This window comes from Lactuca sativa, chromosome 3, assembly GCF_002870075.4.
Source record: "Lactuca sativa cultivar Salinas chromosome 3, Lsat_Salinas_v11, whole genome shotgun sequence".
Lineage (NCBI taxonomy): Eukaryota > Viridiplantae > Streptophyta > Magnoliopsida > Asterales > Asteraceae > Lactuca > Lactuca sativa.
Genome location: NC_056625.2, coordinates 256,323,938 through 256,343,949, shown reverse-complemented (window position 1 = coordinate 256,343,949; position 20,012 = coordinate 256,323,938). Strand labels below are relative to the sequence as shown.

At 39.6% G+C, this 20,012-nt stretch overlaps 1 pseudogene; it reads right to left on the bottom strand.

The window, feature by feature from the left end:
* Nucleotides 1-8,982: 8,982 nt before the first annotated feature.
* Nucleotides 8,983-9,722, bottom strand: LOC128132933 (diamine oxidase [copper-containing] 1, peroxisomal-like; annotated as a pseudogene).
* Nucleotides 9,723-20,012: the final 10,290 nt, after the last annotated feature.

Genomic DNA, 20,012 nt, shown 5'->3' with positions numbered 1-20,012 from the left:
TTTAAGTTTCTTCACTTTTCTTTGATTCTTAAACATCACCATGTGACCCAGTCACATCATGTATCAAGAATCTCAGAATAGAAACTTAGCAGAGTTAGATAGTGGACTTTACCTGAAGTAGAGTCAAACTTATTGACTTTAACATCCTTAGGTAAATTTGGCAGTTTTGCAACCAATGCCCCTTCCTTTGGAAATATAAACATATGGACCCTTTGATAATGGTGCACGAGACTATCACAGACTTAGCTTTTCTCTTTACCATTTGGTCAACCGAGTTGACTATGGCCGATCCCTTTCCATCGGGAAGAGCGAGCTTTACTAGATATCCAATGTCATCATTGTCAATGTCCATAAAGTTTTAGGAAGTTGATCTTAGCAAATAGATAAGATCATTAAGGGTCTTGTCATAGTCTGTTTCATAGGTGTCCCAAAGGAACTCACTATGTGACTTAGAAAGTGATTGAACCTCCAACTTTCTCAAGACTTTGACACCCAACTCTCTCGGCTTGTCAATATGTGACTACATCTCCAAGATGTGATCACACCTAGACCTTGCCTTGCCAATAGGACTTGAGTGACCTTAAACTTTTTTTTTGAGAACATGTGGGTTAGGGAGAATAGTTGGAGGAGGAGAAAGAAGTATGATATCCATGGGACATCATCTTCATTAGGAAACCTTGTTTCAAAAGATTTGGGAAGATCATAGGTGCCTAAACCAGACAACTTTTGGGAGATATTCAAGATAGTTGATTTAAAGTCCTTAATATGACACCCAATATGAAATATTAAGGCTAGGACCCAACAAACTATTTTATAACTTAGAAGAGGTATGCCGTAATCCAAGCTATAAAATATTTGAAGGTAGGTGAATGACGATTCACCAATTTCCACCAAGATAAACGAAATGTATTATTAGGTTTTAATTGGTTTTGAAACTCCTAGATCTTTGAGATTCATTGAACTGTTCAAAGGCATGTTTCAATCTCGAGTGTGCCCTTCAGGTTTTGTGACTGGGATGCCGAGGATCACAAAACAAGGTGTGAAGTAACCATGCAAATCACTTGGTACCCTTAATAAATTACCCCTCAATCGATGTGTCAGTTAACCACACACGCTCCATCGATACTATGATAAATATTAAGTCACCCTTTACCTACCTTGTTAAGTCCAAGTTAGTGTGCCGGTTAACCACACACGCTCCACTAACGACTTAGACAAAGTGTAAAGTGTAATTTCATGGGTTAGCACCTTATTCACATTTTTCCTAAGTAACTAAGATTGGGTATTATTAAGAGTTTAGTTACTTAGTATTTTCATTAATACTTTTAATGAAGGGAGAATTCTAGTCCTGTCAAACTCGTTCGGCTAACGACCCTCCACCAGTCAAGCAAGCGGTGGGTGAGAGTGGACACCCATTAAGTTGCCATTTTATAGGCAACAACCTTATACCCACCTTATAGACCGGCTTCGTGAATGGGGCGTACTAGCGGTAAGACTGACTTTACTCTTATACATATATATATTATTAACTTATAATATTATAAAGTATAAGGGTTGAATTTTAACTTTTAAAATTCTAAGGGCTAACTTGGAATTAAAGTCTTCATAAGTGAAAACTTTTCAAATTCCAAAACTTGAGGGCAAGTTTTGAAACTATTCAAAACTAATTAATTCCATAACTTATGTGTTTAAAGTAGTTTTAATCCAAAAACTCTTCAAGTTCCATAACTTGAGGACAAGTTATGGAAGACTTTAAACTAATAAAAGAATTAACTTTTCTTTATTTTATAACATATGAAATTAATTAAGGTTACATATTTTATTACTTAATGAAGTGACTCTTGAACCTCCATAACTTAAGGACAAGACTCTTCATCTTTTGTAACCATTGCCAACTTTTATGAATTTTATGAGTCTTTAATGTGACTCTTCATGTAACTTGAGGACAAGTTACACAAACACATTTTATACTCAACTCTTAGATTAAAATGGATTGAAAACAACTATTTCAATTAACTTTTCTATTAATCTAAGCAACTCATAAGTACAAGATAATTCAAATCAAACTTTTTCATGTAATTAGTCTAAACCTTAAACTAATACAAAACATGAATCTATTGACAATTATCTTTGAAAATGGATTAGCATGAACATTACCACATCAAAAAACAAGTTTATAAGTTCAAAAACAACTTAGGGTAATGTTCCTAGTCCATTTCTAGCCAAAAAACTCGAAAATATGCTGTCTGGGGGTCCAACTCGTCGAGTGCATGAACCAACTTGGCGAGTTGGATCGAATTGATCACATTTTAGTCATGGACTCGCCGAGTCTCCTGATGGACTCGCCGAGTCTGATGATCAGACAGCAACAAATTTGTTTTTTTCAGCTTCTATTGCAGGTATATCAAGAAAACAAGCCTAGGCTCTGATACCACTGTTGGGTTTTGAGCATTCTAACACTCCTAAGTGTACATGCAACCCTAAATACCTTGGATCTATGTTTTCTCTATTATACATGCAAATAAGAACTTCCAAGGTATTATCCTAATCTAGCATACAAAAACAATGAGTGTAACAAGATAGAATACATACCTTTTTGATGTAGAAAGTCTTCATGAAGCTTGAGTGCCTAGTGCCCCAAGTGTGACACCTCAAATGGAATCACAATCACCAAAACACTTAGAATAACTTGAGAGAATTCTACAACTCATGAAATCGGCTAGCCCTTTCTTTTCACACACTAGTGGCCAATTTTGGTCAAGAATAAGATGCTTATATAGTTAGGGTTACACCATGTAAACCCTAATTGACATGGCCTTTCATTTCCATGATCCATGGGTACAAATACACCATGGAGCATCCATGGACCATCCTATGGGCTTTAGCCGAACTTGATTATCCATGGAGCATTAGCCCACTATACAAGTATGGATGATTTACACAATCAACCCATATATTTAATTAGTCTTCTTTTGATCACTTAATTAATCCTAGATTAATTCTTGATCAATACTAATTAAATAATCTTATTATTCTTATTATTAATATACTAGAACTTATAATATATTAATAACCATAAGTGTCTTATTTCTCTCATTATAGTCTATCCAAGTGCATGATGGTATGCAACCCAAATGGACCATGTCGGGTCGGGTCAAGTCTTACCAATTATAGTTATGGACTTAGACATTAATCCAACAATATCCTCCCATTTCCACACAAGAATGTATAACGGTTGCATCTTGTCATGAGGCCTCTGATGCTCTACCTTGACCTTCCTGTAGGTTAGGCATCTCTCCACGTACCAAGCTACATCCCGCTTCATGCAGGGGCACCAGTAATCGGGTCGAAGATCTTTGTACATCTTCGTCGCCCCTAGATGGATTGAGAACCGAGACTTGTGGGCCTCATCCATCAACACTTGCTGTACCCCGCCCTAGTATGGTACCCAGACCCTCCCATGCAGGGTCAACAATCCTCGGTTGTCGTAATCAAACGAAGCCACTCGGCCTATTATCCTTTCGTACTTTCGGCGCTCCTCCTTCAGGCCCTCAACTTGTGCCTCTCTAATATGCTCCAGCAGTGGAGTAATCACTGTCATCCTCAGACATATATCCCGAATCAGAGCCGCTACCGCCTGTGGCTTAGGGCGTCGGCCACTACGTCGACCTTACCCGGGTGGTAAAGGATTTAACAATTGTAATCCTTAACCACATCTAACCATCGATGCTACCTCATGTTTAGATTTGGCTGATCCATGAGGTACCTCAAACTCTTGTGGTTCGTGTAGATAGTGCACCGAACCCCGTAAAGGTAAAGCCGCCAAATATTAAGGGCGAACACCACCGCCCCCAGCTCTAAATCATGCATCAGGTAGTTAGCCTCGTGAGGCTTCAACTGTCTCGGAGCATAAGCTATCACATGCCCCCGCTGCATCAACACTGCTTCCATACATGTGATCGAACCATCACAGTAGACTATAAAGTCATCTATTTCCTCTGGCAGGGTGAGAATCAGTGCCTCGCACAGTCACTGCCTGATCATCTCAAAGGATGTCTGCTGCTCAGGACCCAAGTGAAACACCACCGACTTCTTGGTCAGTCGGGTCAGTGGAACTGCTATCTTGGAGAAATCCTGGATAAATCTCCTGTAGTACCCTGCCAAACCCAGGAAGCTCTGAATCTCGGATGGAGACCTCGGGACCTCCCATTGCATCAGGGTCTCTATCTTGGCCGGATCGACTAATAAACCCTTCCGGTTGACAAGGTGCCCTAGAAACTGCACCTCGCGCAACCAGAACTCGCACTTGGAGAACTTTGTGAAAAGTCTCTCCCTCCTCAAGGTCTCTAGCATCTCCCTCAGGTGATCCTCGTGCTGCTCCTCGGTCTTGGAATAAACCAAGATGTCATCAATGAATACTATTACAGATCGATCTAGCATCGGTCTGCACACGCGATTCATGAGATCCATGAATAAGGATGGAGCATTGGTGAGACCAAACGGCTTCACCACAAACTCATAATGACCATAGTCGGTCCTAAGAGCGGTCTTCTGCATATCATCATCTTTGACCCGCATCTGGTGATATCCGGACCGTAAATCAATCTTGGAAAACCAAGATGCTCCTTGAAGTTGGTCGAACAAATCATCTATCCTCGGGAGTGGGTAACGGTTCTTCACCGTTACCTTATTTAGCTCCCAGTAATCTATGCACATATGGTGCGACCTGCCCTTTTTATTCACAAATAGGATCGGGGTCCCCATGGCGAATTGCTCGGCCTGATAAAACCCTTGTCTAGTAGCTCCCGCAGCTGCATAGACAGCTCCTAATCTCGGGAGGAGCCAATCGACATGGTACCTTGGCTATCGGAGCCGCACTAGGGACCAGGTCAATCTGAAACTTAACTTGTCTCTCTAGAGGTATCCCGGGAAAATCCTCCGGGAATACATCCGGATACTCTCGTACCACCAGTACATCATCGATTGTCGCCTTACCCTTATCTTGGGTATCCATGATATACACAACATTAGGGGTGCAAACGAGTCGAGCCGAGCCCGAGCCTGTCCAGACTCGACTCGGGCTCGTTTAAGTTATACGAGGCTCGAGCTCGGCTCGATTCGAGCTTTCTTTTACTGAGCTCGGCTCGAGCTCATAAAGAATTATACAAGGTCGGCTCAGGCTCGGGCTCGACTCATTTTTCGTTTGATGTGCCTAAATAAGCTTAAGCTCGTTAAGAAGCTCGTTTACTAATACCCAAAATCCATAATTTCACAAATATGTATTTATTTTAATATCTGAAAATAATAATAAATTATATTATATAAAGGCTCGTTTAGGCTCGCGAGCCTAATCGAGTTTAGTTCACTACTAGAAAAACAGCCTTTTACGACGCTCATTGCGCGTCGTAAAAGGCTCAGACGACGCGCAAATGCGTGTCAAGGAAGGCCCTGTCATAAAGAGAGACGACGCGCTTTTGTGCGTCGTCTATAGACGACGCGCTTTTACGACGCACGTTTACGACACGCAATGCGTATCAAGGAAGGCCCTGTCATAAAGGAAGACGACACGCATTCGCGTGTCGTAACCTTACGACGCGCGTGTTAATGACACGCAATGCGTATCATTAAAACCCCTGTCAAGAAAGGCCATGTCATAAATGAAGATGACACACATTTTTGCGTATCGTAAATTTAAATGTTTAAAAAAAATATATTCATATATTTATTAATTTTTAAATTAAATTTACTTTTACTGTCTCATAATAGAAATAAAATACCATATAAAAAATACAATCCATTGCATAAAATTTAATGTCATACAATTCTATTTCTTACAATATATAAATTTACATTCATCTAATCTACTCTGTGTTGTATACTAACAATTGAAATGAAGAATGCAACACTTGCATTTGCAGCATCTTATCTCTTTCAGCTTGAGCTTTCTTTTCCTCTTCTAATTCCTGAGCTATTCGCTTTCATCAACCCTGTAAACACAACATAAAATCACTTGTCATTTTCATTCTACTTTTAAATTAATTCTTATTGGGACATTCTACTTTTAAACCTACCAAATGAGAACAACTAACTAAATGAGAACAATGACACCTTTAAAAGAAGTGTGCATCACCTTTAAAACAAGTGAACAACTGTTTCAAAACATAGTAAAAGAAATCAATTAAGAAGAAAAAAAAAAGTGTGCATCACCTTTAAAAATGTCAGCAGTGAAGTTAATGGATTCTGAAGAAGAAAATTTTGTTCCACTAAATGGTCTAAACCCACGTATATCAAAATTTAATGTCATCATAATGTAAGGAGCTGCAACATGAGTTGACTTCATTTTAGTTTATGTCACAAAAATGAGGAGGGAGGATAGGTTGTTCACCCAAATTCATGGCAAGACAGCTGGTGAAAAGGAAATCCGAGAAAGTAGTCACAATGAACAGATGCTTGATCTTCCGCAAGTCCATGCCAACTAACTTCATTCGTCACTTTCAAATGGCCTAGATCAATTTCCAAGAAACTGCATCCATGAAAAAAACACTGAGAAACCATTTTCAAAAGATGTTTATGGAAAGAGCCACATAGTGGTTGTATACACGTGCTTTAAAGCCTTACAGTGGCTATATACACGTGCTTTAAAGCCTTCTTGACCTGATCTGGTCTTGCAGAATAGACTGAACCACACTTTCACTTTTAAATTCATGAAATTTCCAACATTTTGTATATAATTGAAATATTTAATTTATGCAAGATAATATCTGAGTTGATTATATACATACCATGCCAGATTCTTGGCACATTTGGAGCAACTGATGACAAAAACTGTGAGTAGCACCATCTGGAATAATTCTTGAGAAGTTGATACAAGCCCAGTAATTAACAACACTTCCATTTATAACTTTCTGTGTCATGAAAATAGTATAATATTAATTATATTATAAACAATTGAAATGTTATTATCCTAAGGTTTGTACACTTCCTTCTTTATTTGATAATTGGCAGCTTCCAAAAACACAATCACTAAACCCCAGCCAAAAAAGTTAGGGAGAATTCTGTATATAACCTTATTAAACGTTTAAATATCATATTTGCCCGACCTAAACTCTAAATATCATATTTTCCATTATTAATGTTTTAAAATATCTAATTTGTCCAAATCTATTTTTTAAATATTTTTTATTATTTGGTAATCCTTTTTTACATTTTAAAATCATTAAAATCTAAAAAATAACTAAATAGACAACAATACCCTTACCTTCTAAATCACATGAATCCATTTACCAGCTGTGATGTGCAAAGAACCATAAAATCTGAACTCGCATAGAAAACTCAGTCAAAACCATCCGATAAATCATTCAAATCTACAACTAGAACTAGATAAATCAAGACAAAAAGCCACTATGTGAGTTTTTACCTGGGTGGGTGCATTTTGTCCCCTGCTGCTACCACCACCAACCTGGGTATAAAAAAAATTCAACTGAATCAAACAGTAAACAACCCCAGTGAAAAGAATTGAGTTATATACCAATTTGTTTACATCTAAAGGAATTATTATAGAGACTTATACTAAAGTATTACCTACAAAGTATTGAAAAGGTATTCTAATTGCTCCATGTATCTCTTCCTGTCAACAGTAGGAATTTTATTCACCGAAACACATTTGGCATTTGATAGCAAATAACTCAATTTCCTTGGTTTTATATGGTTATCATTGCTATCTAAGTGCAATAAACAACCTGACAAAGATATTATCTTAAATTGACCTTAACACCACTGTATGGTAACCTGCGGTTTAAATGAAAATTAGAAGTGCAGAACCAAAATTAAGTCTTTTCTTTGGAGTATTAACCTAATCGAATGACATATATGTAAAAGGCATTGTGAAGATACTACATGGTTTCAAGAATTCAATATTGTAGACGCATAAGTGTTGATTCAGTTGCCAAAAAAGAAGGGGATATATGGAAAGGGAATAATTACCTGGTGCTTATTAACAATTACAAGAAGGAAGCGATGAAAGGCAAAAAGGAAGATGTCTAGAGGCGAACGTCCACAGGTGATCATGAGGAAGAGTGGAAGACGAATTGAGGAAAACAACCAAAGCATAAAACCTCGCCGGAAAGATTCCTACAATTTTAAAAGGAAGGGTATTATGGTCCATTAAGTTATTATTTTCAATTATAGTGATTTTAAATTGTAAAAATGGTTTATTAAATAATAAAAACTATTTAAAAAACAGATTTGGACAAATTTTATATTTTAAAACATTAAGAAGGACAAATATGATATCTAAAGTTTAGGTTGGGCAAATGTGGAAGATTCATGATGGTAGTTTTAAGTTGACACTTGTCTAATGCCTGGAAATCCATTAGAATAACCATGTTAAGTTGACATTTTTTTATTTTTAAATATTGTTATTTAAAAAAAAGTAAACATTTCACCTAAAAAATTATACTATAAGGATAAAAAACCAAACCTGGATGTTGTAACCCTTTCTGGATATAACTTCGGTGACCAGGTTGAGAACTCCAGGAGCATTATTGACAAGAATGTTCATAGTGTGAGACTTATGACCAGTTAACTGTTTTATTAATATTAAATCTCAGTTATATATAGCCCATAAACTATTTGCTAAATAATGATTGATAAGACATTAATGAAAAATGAGAAATTGACGCATATCTTACATCTTCTTCATAAAGCACACCCCAATGGGGGTCAAGGACTTAATTCATTAAGAACCTATTGTAGTACTCCACATGATAAACTTAGCCCAAACAGAAAGAATGGCTAATCTTTTCTACAAATACTTTTTCTAGTAAAGAAAAACAAACCTTAAACCAATATTCTTACTTGCATACAAAAACAACAACTCCCAAAAGAATGAGGTAAGCAGGAGGTAAGATGTACACAAATAGTGAAAGAAGATACTAGAAGTAAAGCAGGCAAAGCTTACATGGGAAGGTTGAGTCCAGATAGTTATTCTCCCATGAAAGTTAGCAATTTTTCGGTCCTATTCACCGTTCGTGTATTTCTCACCTGGATATTTTTGGAATTCATTCAAATAAAAATTACAAAAAGAAAAAAAGTTTGAAAATATGGAATCCATGTAATTTAAATATAAATAGACTTACGATCCAATGGCGAGCAGATAACGGATTACAATCCCGCATTGCTTGTGATTCAGTGTTTCTTGTGTGTAGAATGTGTTGTTGTGAACGTTGTCTTTTCCTGGTTCTTCAACTTTAACATCAACTTCAACCTAAAAATACAAAAAACACAACAGATGCTTGTGTCATATATAAGACTATTAAATGGTCTCAGTTTTCTTTAAAAAGAATAATAGGTAAAATTCCAAACCTGAGTGTATGCTTCTCCAGGCTTACAATCAACTGCCATGTCCATTCTAGCAACAAAAAAATGTTGGTGAACTGGTGCATATAGTCCTGGTGCAATTGTAGTCCCATATTTTCTAACTTCTCCTAGTTGTAATGCTCCTCAGCTTAAGATTCCAGTAAGTTTAACTTCAGCTTCAATCTTTCCATCCTGCAATTAAAAAAACAAAGCAGCGTTACTTATAATGTATATATATAAACTGTTAGTTTCTTTTTTTATTGAAATAGTTATAAATAAAGTGACATGGTACCTGGCAAGGCACGAGGGCAAGATGAAGGTGAGCATTCAATAAATTGAACTGAATCACGTGGAGAATCTGGCATAGTTATTCAATCAAAAAAAGTCATGACTTAGAATAAAGATATACCACAAGGAACACTTTAAAGAACTTTTAATCATTTGGTGAGCATATTGCCAAGGAAAAATTAATGCAGTTGTTACAGGGTTAAAAACTATAAATGAGACAAAAGCACAAGGACCAAAACTATTGCAACATGTTACATGGACTAAAACTATTAGAGTGACAAAAACTGTACAAGGACCCAAACTGTAGGAACAAAAACTATAGAAAATTAAAGCTAGCTATAGATAGTTTAACTGTAATGTCTGTTAGTGAACTAAGTAGAAAAAAAAACAGAAAAACATATAGTTGTTCTTTAATAAAAAAATCATAGCTATCTAACCTCTCACGGAGTGGATTCCACTTTTTCCCCTGGTAATAAAATTCAAAACATCAAACAATTCAGAACCATTTTTAAACTACTCAAGGGTAATGATGTCAAATTGTTTATTACCTGAAAAGACTTCACCAACACGATACACCATCTCACCTTCTTCCTTAACTACCCTTTCAGAAACCTCTTTACTAACAACCAAAACCATCCTAATTCCCATATTAAAAGTCCTTTTCATTTCACCATCTTCAATCCCTCCAGCCTGAAAAGGGGCAAAACCAGAAACATCATTAGAAAAAAACAAATAACCAACTTTTTTTAATACCAAAAAAAACTTAAATACCTTTTGGATCCATTTAAAAACAGGGGGAACCGAACAAGAGTCGTTATAAACAAGAGCACCAAGCCCTATACCGAAAACACGACAGATGGTATCTATGAACCCACCACCTGGTATGTGTGCAATTCCTTTTATACCCTTATTGCTCGCCTTGCTTATGATATCAAGCACTTGTTTTACATATATTACAGCTGGTTCCATTGAGGCTTCCGCTAATATAACTAATTCTTCACCCCAGAGATTCTTTCCCAATTTACCTTTCATTTTTTTTAAAAAAAAAAAAGATTTTTATTGTATTGTATGCACTTCATCCTAAAATTCCTTTTATTGACTTCACTTGACAGGTGGTTTTTCAATGTAGTTGGAGATCAAGGTGTCCAATATCAGATACCTGGTGGCAAACAGAGATAAGAGGCTTCATGGTACACCCTTTACCCTTCCTTATGCCTACAAACCAGGAACAGCTAAAACTATACTTAAGGAAACACAAGATAATTGCTATAAAGTGTATAGACGTGTAATATGAACAATCAAATGCAGAATACAAGTGAAGTTTACTTACTGATGCTTCAAGTCATTCATGTGATCAGTAAGTGAAAATAACAAGATAAGGATTCCTGATACTTCAAGTCATTTAAAAGTCAAACATGTATGTGATCAATAAGTCAAAATGACAAGACTTGTATATAAGCAAAACATACACCATCTGTTCCCAAAAAGGAGCGAAGGAAAATTAGCATAATATACCAAAATATGGAAAAATGTTTTTTTTATATTTGTTTATTTAATTTTTCTTCCAATACGTTTTTCAAAAAACGTGAAGGAAGATGCTTTTGATACGTTTATTTAAAAGACATTAACAATTCTTATTCTGATTCTAGAATTTTTTAATTTTAGTCAGGCATTTCATCGAATGGCTAGAATGCATAAATTTTCTTTATGAATAGACGAGAATCAGAGCATGGAAAATGAAATTAAACCAAATCGATGATAGGATTGTATAAAGTAATGTAACAGATCTATTCTTACCTTGGAGTCGATGCCTATCCAGAGAAAGGTTAGAAGGCAAGTGAACAATGTTAAAGAATCTCAACAGATGTCAAACCCTAGAATGCTAAAGAACATGTTAAGCTCTAGAATGGTCACAGATGGTTGAAGAAATACGATGTAGGAGGTAAGATGTCGAGATATTGATTAAGCTTGTCGAACCCTAGATGGAATCACCAATTCTTAGCAACTCTTCTGGAAGTGAAAGTTGTGGCAGCCGCACCTCACACACAATGTGTGTGTGTGTGTGTCTTTTTCCTCCTCTTTTACGTTCTATGTGCCTTTGTTCCTAACTCGAAAAGAAATGGAGAGAAATCACCAACTCTTCTGCAAGTGAAATTTGTGTCTTGTTTTGTCCTTCGATCGTGAGAGAGAAAAATGGAAAGAAAATAAGATAGCTAGGGTTGTGGATGATCGCGAGAGAGAAATGGAGAGAAATTCAAGCGGGTTTTCAAAATTTTTGGGATTTCATTTCCCCCGTATCTATTAAACGCGCCTTTCATTAAAAATATAAAGCGACACTTATAGAGGGCGCACATTTAAGATACAGCGCCCTCCGTGTTTTTAATTTTTTTTCTTTTGACACTAATTTAAGGGCACGCAATAATGCGTGACCTAAATCCTTAAATTTTTTTAATAGATGACACTTTTTTAACATCACTCTCTTTTGCGTAACATAAATCATTGAGTGTCGTAATTTGCGCGTCGTAAAAGGGTCTTTTTCTTGTAGTGGTTACATAGGCTCGAGCTCGAGCTCGTTTAATAAATGAGCTTAATATTAAGCTCGAGCTCAGCTCGGGCTCGTTTAAAACCGGTTTTGAGTCGAGCTTTTAATGAGCCGATCCCGAGTAGTTCACGAGTACCTTGGCTCATTTGCACCCCTACGCGACATATCCCGTACAGCCCTACTGAATGTGACGTCTCGCTCTCGCTACAGAGCAATAAAGTAGTCCACGTTGTGGCCTCTCGCCCTGAATCACTAACTCTCCCCCAATGGGAGTGCAAACTCTAACCAACTGCTATTCACAATATATCACTGCCCCATTGGGGCTCAACTAGTACCTACTATGACCTTATTTCCTCGCAGGGGAATAGAAACCAAATCCACTGGGAACCGCTCATCAAATAATCGTGTAACATCCCAAAAATACAAGCCTAAAATTTCATTTTTAAATGTCATTATAAAATCAACAGTGTAATAACACATCTGTGATATCATGTCATGTCAAAACCAAAGTAGAAATAATCAAACATGTTATCATAAAACAATATCAGAGTGTAATCCCAAAGATCTCATGTGCGGAAAATCATAGTATGATGCGCTGTGATCAAGCCGGCTCCTTTCCTTTAACACGAAGTACCTGAAACCAAAACTGAAAATTGTAAGCATGAAGCATAGTGAGTTCCCCCATCATACCACATACCATACAAGCACATAATATATATACTGTCGGGTAATTTTGGGGTGCCCGACCTACCCGGTACGACCGTTTTGGGGTGCTGACCTACCGTTACGGCCATTCTGGGGTGCCGACCTAACATAAACACACACACACAGCCACCTTGTGGTGGCCGGTGGTGGTGGTTCTCGGTTTTCCGGCCAAGCTACACTATACACACACAAACCCACCAAGGAAAACAGAAACACACCCACCCATTCTTCCGGTTGAAATCACTCAGCCACACAAATACACACTCCAAAATGCAGAATACCCACCAGCACCCACCAAGTGGTGTTTGGCGATGACAGCCACCACCTCACGATGGTGGTGGCGGTCCTTCTTTTTCCCACCCGAACTAGCACCTACACATGCTAGCAAACCCAATCTGAAGACCAATATCCCCCAACTCAGCCACGGAAAGTGACGACCGGAACCTAGAAACGGCGGCCAAAGCACACCGTCCATCTCATTCGTCATACACGACATCGGCCACCGGGTAACGAAGAAAAAGGTGTTGATGGAAGACGATGGTCCAACCGAGAGCTCCCAACTGCTCATGAATCACGCAGTGACAACGTTGCCGGTATTCCTCGGTCTCAGCAACCTCCGATGCACACGACGTCTACGATAATGAGGTTGTTGTGTCGTTAGGCAGCAAAGGAGCGGCGGCAACGGGCCCCTGACTGGTCGGAACAATGAACGGAGGGGGGCGACAGTCTTCACGCATGGCGGCTGGAAAGGCCCAAAGAAGAAATGGTGGCGACTATAGAAATGTGATAGGTTTAGGGTTCATAACCGGGAGGAAGCAGCTATCAGGTTTTAATCCCGCTTCAATCACACCTTTGCTCTTTTTTACAATTCCGGTCCCTCCCCCTTGGGATCTTTTTAATCTGCTCCAATAATTACAATTTTACCCCTCCTTTACAAATTTGTTCTCAATAAAGTCCCAATAATTCACAAGTTATTCCTTTAGCCTCCAAGATCTCTTCAATGAAGTCCCACAAGTTACCATATAGCCCTACCTTCAATAATATACAAAACTAATCCAAAATTTACTAAACCACCCCTTGTTTGACAATTTCTTTTCAATTAAGGTCCAATGCTCAAACTTCAGCCATGTTAACATTTTTAGTCCCTGCCTTCTAACATTGTAGCCTTTGGTTCCCGGAAACCAACGCCTTGCCATATAATTATTTATTTTAGTGCTACTAATCGTTCATTATTTTATTTATTTATTTAATAAATAAACGGGTGTTACAAATCGAAGCGTAAAACCTCTATGAACTCTCGTGACCCTGACGGTCCTGTCATTAGCTATCTCAACGTCAAGTGGGCAAGTAGAGCTCCCCCAGAGCTCTACTAAACCGCTTGCTAAGAGCGAGTGACACAAATGATCGAGTAGCCCCCAAATCAAACAATACCATAGCAGAAATGTTGTGCACTAAGAACGACCCTATAACCAAACAGATAAACATAAGAAATAAACAATAACAATAAAGAAGTGATGGAGAAAATACATACCCGCAACCACATCAGGAGTCGCTCGTGCCTCCTCAGCTGTCTACTGGAAAGCTCTGCTCTTTGCCACCGGCGCCTCGGCCCGACCCTGTCGTCTGTATGTAATCCTCAAGCTAGCAGGAGCGGGTGCCACCACCTGTCCTACTGATGCTAGACTCAGACACTGGGAATTTTTATGTCCCCTCTGATTGCAATGAAAGAAGATTAGATCAGATGTTGTGGTAGAGGTAGAAGCTGTATAATCCTTACTCATATGTCTGGTCCGACCGCACTTAAAATAGCTGGAACTCCCTGCCTTGCGCACCTCATCGTGCAATCTGCCACACTTGCCACACCGACTGCGGCTATGCTGTCCCCTCGACCTGTGATTAGACAACTTGGGCTTTTTGCCTGAATCTGCTGCGTTAGACATCATCTTTGGCTTCCTCTTTCTCTCCATCTCTAAATCAATCTCCCTCTCACGAGCCCTCGCTATCATATCCTCCAGCATTTTGCAGTTGGACCGGCTCACAAACTGGCGGATATCGCTCCGCAACATCTCATGGTATTGGGCCTTTTTCATTTCCTCATCCGCCACATACTGCGGAACAAGGAGGGCCCTCACCCTAAACTTGGCGGTAATCTCCTCCACAATCTCTGTCGTCTGTTAGAGGTCCTGAAACTCCCTAACAACCTGATGCACCTCAATAACAGGTGCGAAATCGACTCTGAACCTGGTCGTGAAATCACCCCAGGTCATAGCAGCTAACATAGTATCATCTTTAGTGGCCCTACCGACTTCCTCCCACCAGTCACTTGCCCTGCCCTTCAGAAGACAGTACGCGAGCCTAACCTTGTCCCCATCGGGACATCTGCTGGTGCGGAATGCATTGGCGACGTCTGCCAACCATCTGGTACTAGTAGTGGGGTCTCGTGCCCCCTGGTAATCAAGAGCTCCATATGCCTTGAACTCTTTGAACGTAAGCGTGCGCGACCCTATCATGGTCGCCACATCAGTGCGAAACGCACTCAACGTCTCATCCATGAGCTCCAAAATACCTTCCTTGATCAAACCGAAGATCACAAGAGTCTGCTCAAGTATGTTACGCGTGATCTCTGAGGAGATGAACTCCCTAGTCTGCTCATCCAAGTGCTCAACTCCAGAGCCTGAACCTGATCTCTCCCCGACACCTGAACTAGGCCTTGCAATTGAGTTGGGTTCGGGTTGGTGGTTCAGAATATATTGACCCAACCCAACCCATATAATATGTGGGTTGGTAGGTTAGCGGGTCACGGGTTGGCGGGTTGAAAACATCAACCCAACCCAACCCATATAACTCGTATAAGTATATGGGTTTGTGTGTTTGTAGGTGGAACCCAACCCGTATAAGCCATTTAATAAGCAACACATTTTAAAATGAAATTAAAAAATAAAAATAAAATGAAGTCATAAAGTCTTAAATATTCAACATAAAGTCATAAACAGGAGTGACGACGACGAGTGGTGTGCGACAGTTGGAGGATGAGAAGACGAGTGGTGTACACTGCGTGCAACACTACGACAGTTGATGGCTCGATGCCTCAATCGACGAGACGAGAGGCATGGAGTTGCGATTTGGATACTGGAGAGTGAATATCTTTTTGATTAGGGGCTTCTTAGGGGTTAGGGCACGCTAAGTCGACTCAAAGAAGTTTTTGCATTTTTGAAATCGGAAAACGATTAAACGATAATCAAATATTCAAAACTGATAAATAATTAAATATATTTTTTAGACATAATATATATATATATATATATATATATATATATATATATATATATATATATATATATTTATATATAATCGAGTTGGCGGGTTGACCCGCGAACCCAAATGGGTAACCCAACCCAACCCATGAAATAAACGGATTGCCGGGTTGGTGGGTTGGCGGGTCAAAAATCTCAACCCAAACCCATTTATTTTCGTGTTGAGTTGGTGTCGGGTTACGAGTTGGGTCGAGGATTGCCACCCCTAACCTAAACTACCGACTGCTGGTCTCGGGCGTAAAACCACCATTCTGAAAACACATAATGACAAACGTCAGAATACTACTATAACTCGAGGGATCACATATATTATAAGTTCCCTGGTCTTGTCCCAACCTTCCTTGATTCGAGTACGGATCCTTTCTTTCAGTAGTATGGGCCCATACTACCTTCCACATCTATCCGTACTTTCCTCAAGAACTGCCTTGACTCCACCAAGTCCCTTCTACTACTAATGTTCTCTGCTACTCTCATCCTAGGCTTGCCCTAGGGTAATCACCATCCCACTCTCCGCCATCAGCTGCATAATAAGTCCCTTCTTTCTTCCCCTAACTAGCTCGCGAATACTATTACATATTACTCAGACTAAATAATTATTTGAATGAGAGATCCTACCCTACAACGGTTGGAATCAAATGGGAGCTGCGAAAAAGAGCTAGACCTAACCTTTTGAAATTATTTAATCCTCGCAATATGCAACGTAAAATATCCATTTACTAGTTAGTGAAAGACAACTAAAACACCTAAAAGCACAAAGCAAGCAGCATTCGGACATCGAGTACACATAATCAAGCATATACTACTCAGGCTATCATCCTGACTAATCTGTACTAGCATGCAGTTCTCATAAAGCTGAAACACATATAGCAGGTACATAAGGCATCCTTCCTAGATCTTTAGTCCTAATCTAGCATGCTGCTCTAAAAAAGCTGATAATTATAACATAGCATAAACTTGTATGGGTAATTTGGGACTACTTACTTGAGCTCGGCTGATTGCATGCACCACACCCTTTTCTCTTTTCAAAGTTCTTTTCGTTTTAAAAATTATTTTCGCTTTTTCTAAAACTCTTTTGTTTTGCAAAAATTGATTTTCCTTTTGAAAATTTCTATACAAAGTCCTTAGTTTGAGTTCAGACACACCCGAAAGCGTGCCCGAATCCCTCAAACCAAGGCTCTGATACCAACTTGAAACATCCCAAAAATACAAGCCAAAAATTTTGTTTTTAAAATCATTTGACAACACATAATCTCATCATCATAAAATAAAATCATCAAACATTCAAATCTCATAAAATCTGTCAACAAATAACTGTCTCATAAAATATCATAGTAACGCCCAGGCTAATCAACTGTGGTGTGTGTGTCATGCCATCAGCTCAATCCCTTCCCTTTGCTAGCTGAAGTACCTGAAACCAAAACTGAATCTATAAGCACAAAGCTTAGTGAGCTCTCCCAAACTACCACATACCATACAAAGCACATATACAAGTAATGGGTCCCGCCAACTGCATCGGGCCGCGCTCGGCATCAAACTTAGTCTGGAATAACTTGAGCCTCGCCCGGCATCGGACCGAAGTCCGAAATAGACTGAGCATAACATAAACGTAAACATATAACATATTCACATAAACTGCATCGGGCTTGCCCGACATCGGACGAGAGTCCGCAACATATAACACATAACATAAACATGCATGAATCACAAAGACATCAAGCATACATAACTACTTCTCCGGACCACCCCGACATCGGACCAAAGTACAGAATAAACTATACACATAAATTGCACATATAAACTGCATCGAGCTAACCCCGACATACTGTAACTACATAAACGGGTCGGCCTTGGTGCCTTAGACTTGTTCCTACTGAAGGGAAACTCACCTTGTATGTCTGACCGCTGAAACTCTGAGTGAGAAATCTCTGCCTGCTGCTCCGGCGACTATCCGGCTATAATTTCCATAAAGACACTTAGTCAAAAACTGATAACTAATCTTAGGGTAAAATGACCATTTTACCACTGGCTAAAGCAAAGATCCTGGTCAAAGTCAACTTCCATTTGACTCGACTCACCGAGTTGGCTTGCCAACTCGCCGAGGCCCTATTCTTTCACCTGTCCCCACCCCGACTCTACTCGTCGAGTCTAGCAAGAACTCGACGAGCTCTCCTTCAATCATATCATCGGGACAATCTTCGATTAACTGGTCGAGTTCTTCCTTGAACTCATCGAGTTAATCTTCATCATATGAGCGTCTCTAGTCTGTGACTCGCCATCGATTCCATCTTCATGGGTTGGGAGATTGCTTTGGACTCACCGAGTACGTTCATAAACTCGCCGAGTCCCATTGTTTCCAGGTCCATAACTATGTCTATTTCATTGAGTCCTTCCTCTGGGCTCATCTAAATCCCATCTAAACTAAACTAGATTCCTTCGAATCATAAAAGGTTGGGGAAACCAAACCCCCGACTAGTCGAGTCCCAAGAACGACTCACCGAGTCGACTAATGTCCATGTCCATAACTCGATTTCTGTTGTGCAAAACTCATTCAAAAGGTAGATCTGGGCTCCTACAGTCGATATAACATGTAAAGTCATGAAATTTACGTCCATGCATGGGACTTTAAGCTCAAAAGACCCAAAAATGACGTCTACAAGATGCATGGGGCTATCATGGCCATAAAGCTTGCATATTTAAGCCATGTACTCCTCCTATGAACCTCAATCTTAGATATGAACCACTTGGGACGTCCCAACATCAAGGACCAAGATTTTTGAGCCAAACCCCTCTTAATATGGGGACAAATACATCTAAGAGAAAGAAGACCAAGATTTTTGAGCCAAAACCCTCTTAATATGGTGTTCCGACTCATCGAGTAGGTCACTTAATCCCCCAACGCGAAGTCGATACTACTCGACAAGTTGAGCCTCCAACTCACCGAGTCCAAGAGTAAAATATGAAGTTTGACTTGATTTTATATGTATACCTGAGACCGGGTGTTACAATTCTCCCCCACTTGTCTTAGAATTCGTCCTCGAAGTCTGCTGCCTTGGGAAACAACTCTAGGTAGTGTTACCTCATTTCCTCTTCGGGCTCCCACGTCCACTCTGAACCCTTGCGGTGCTGCCACTGCACCTTTACTAATTCTACCCTCTTGTTCCTTAGCTCCTTCGTCTTGCGATCTAAAATTTCCACGGGTCTCTCGATGTAGTTTAGGCTATCATCAACCTGAAGGTCCTCAAGAGGTATCACTGCTGAATCATTCACTAAGCACTTCTGCAATTGAGAAACATGGAACGTGTTGTGGATCTGGCTAGGATATATTGGAAGATCTAACTGATATGCAACCCGACCCACCCGGGCTAAAACCCTAAATGGACTAATGAACCTGGGGCCCAATTTGCTCCGTTTCCGAAACCTGATAACACCCTTCCAGGGTGACACTTTCAAGATGACCATGTCCCCCACCTGAAACTCCAAGTCCGAATGTTGTTTGTCAGCGTAACTTTTCTACCGGCTCTGAGCAGTCTGGAGCCTGCTCCAGACTTGCTGAATCCCCTCCGTGGTCTTGAGTACTACCTCTGCAATCCCCATGACTTTCTAACCGACTTCACCCCAACAAATCAGGGTCCTACACTTCCTCCCGTAGAGCATCTCGAAGAGAGGCCGGTCTATACTGGAGTGGTAGCTGTTGTTATATGAAAATTCCGCTAACGGAAGATACGTATCCCAACTGTCACCGAAATCTAACACACATGCCCGAAGCATGTCCTTGAGAGTCTGAATCATCCTCTCGCTTTGTCCGT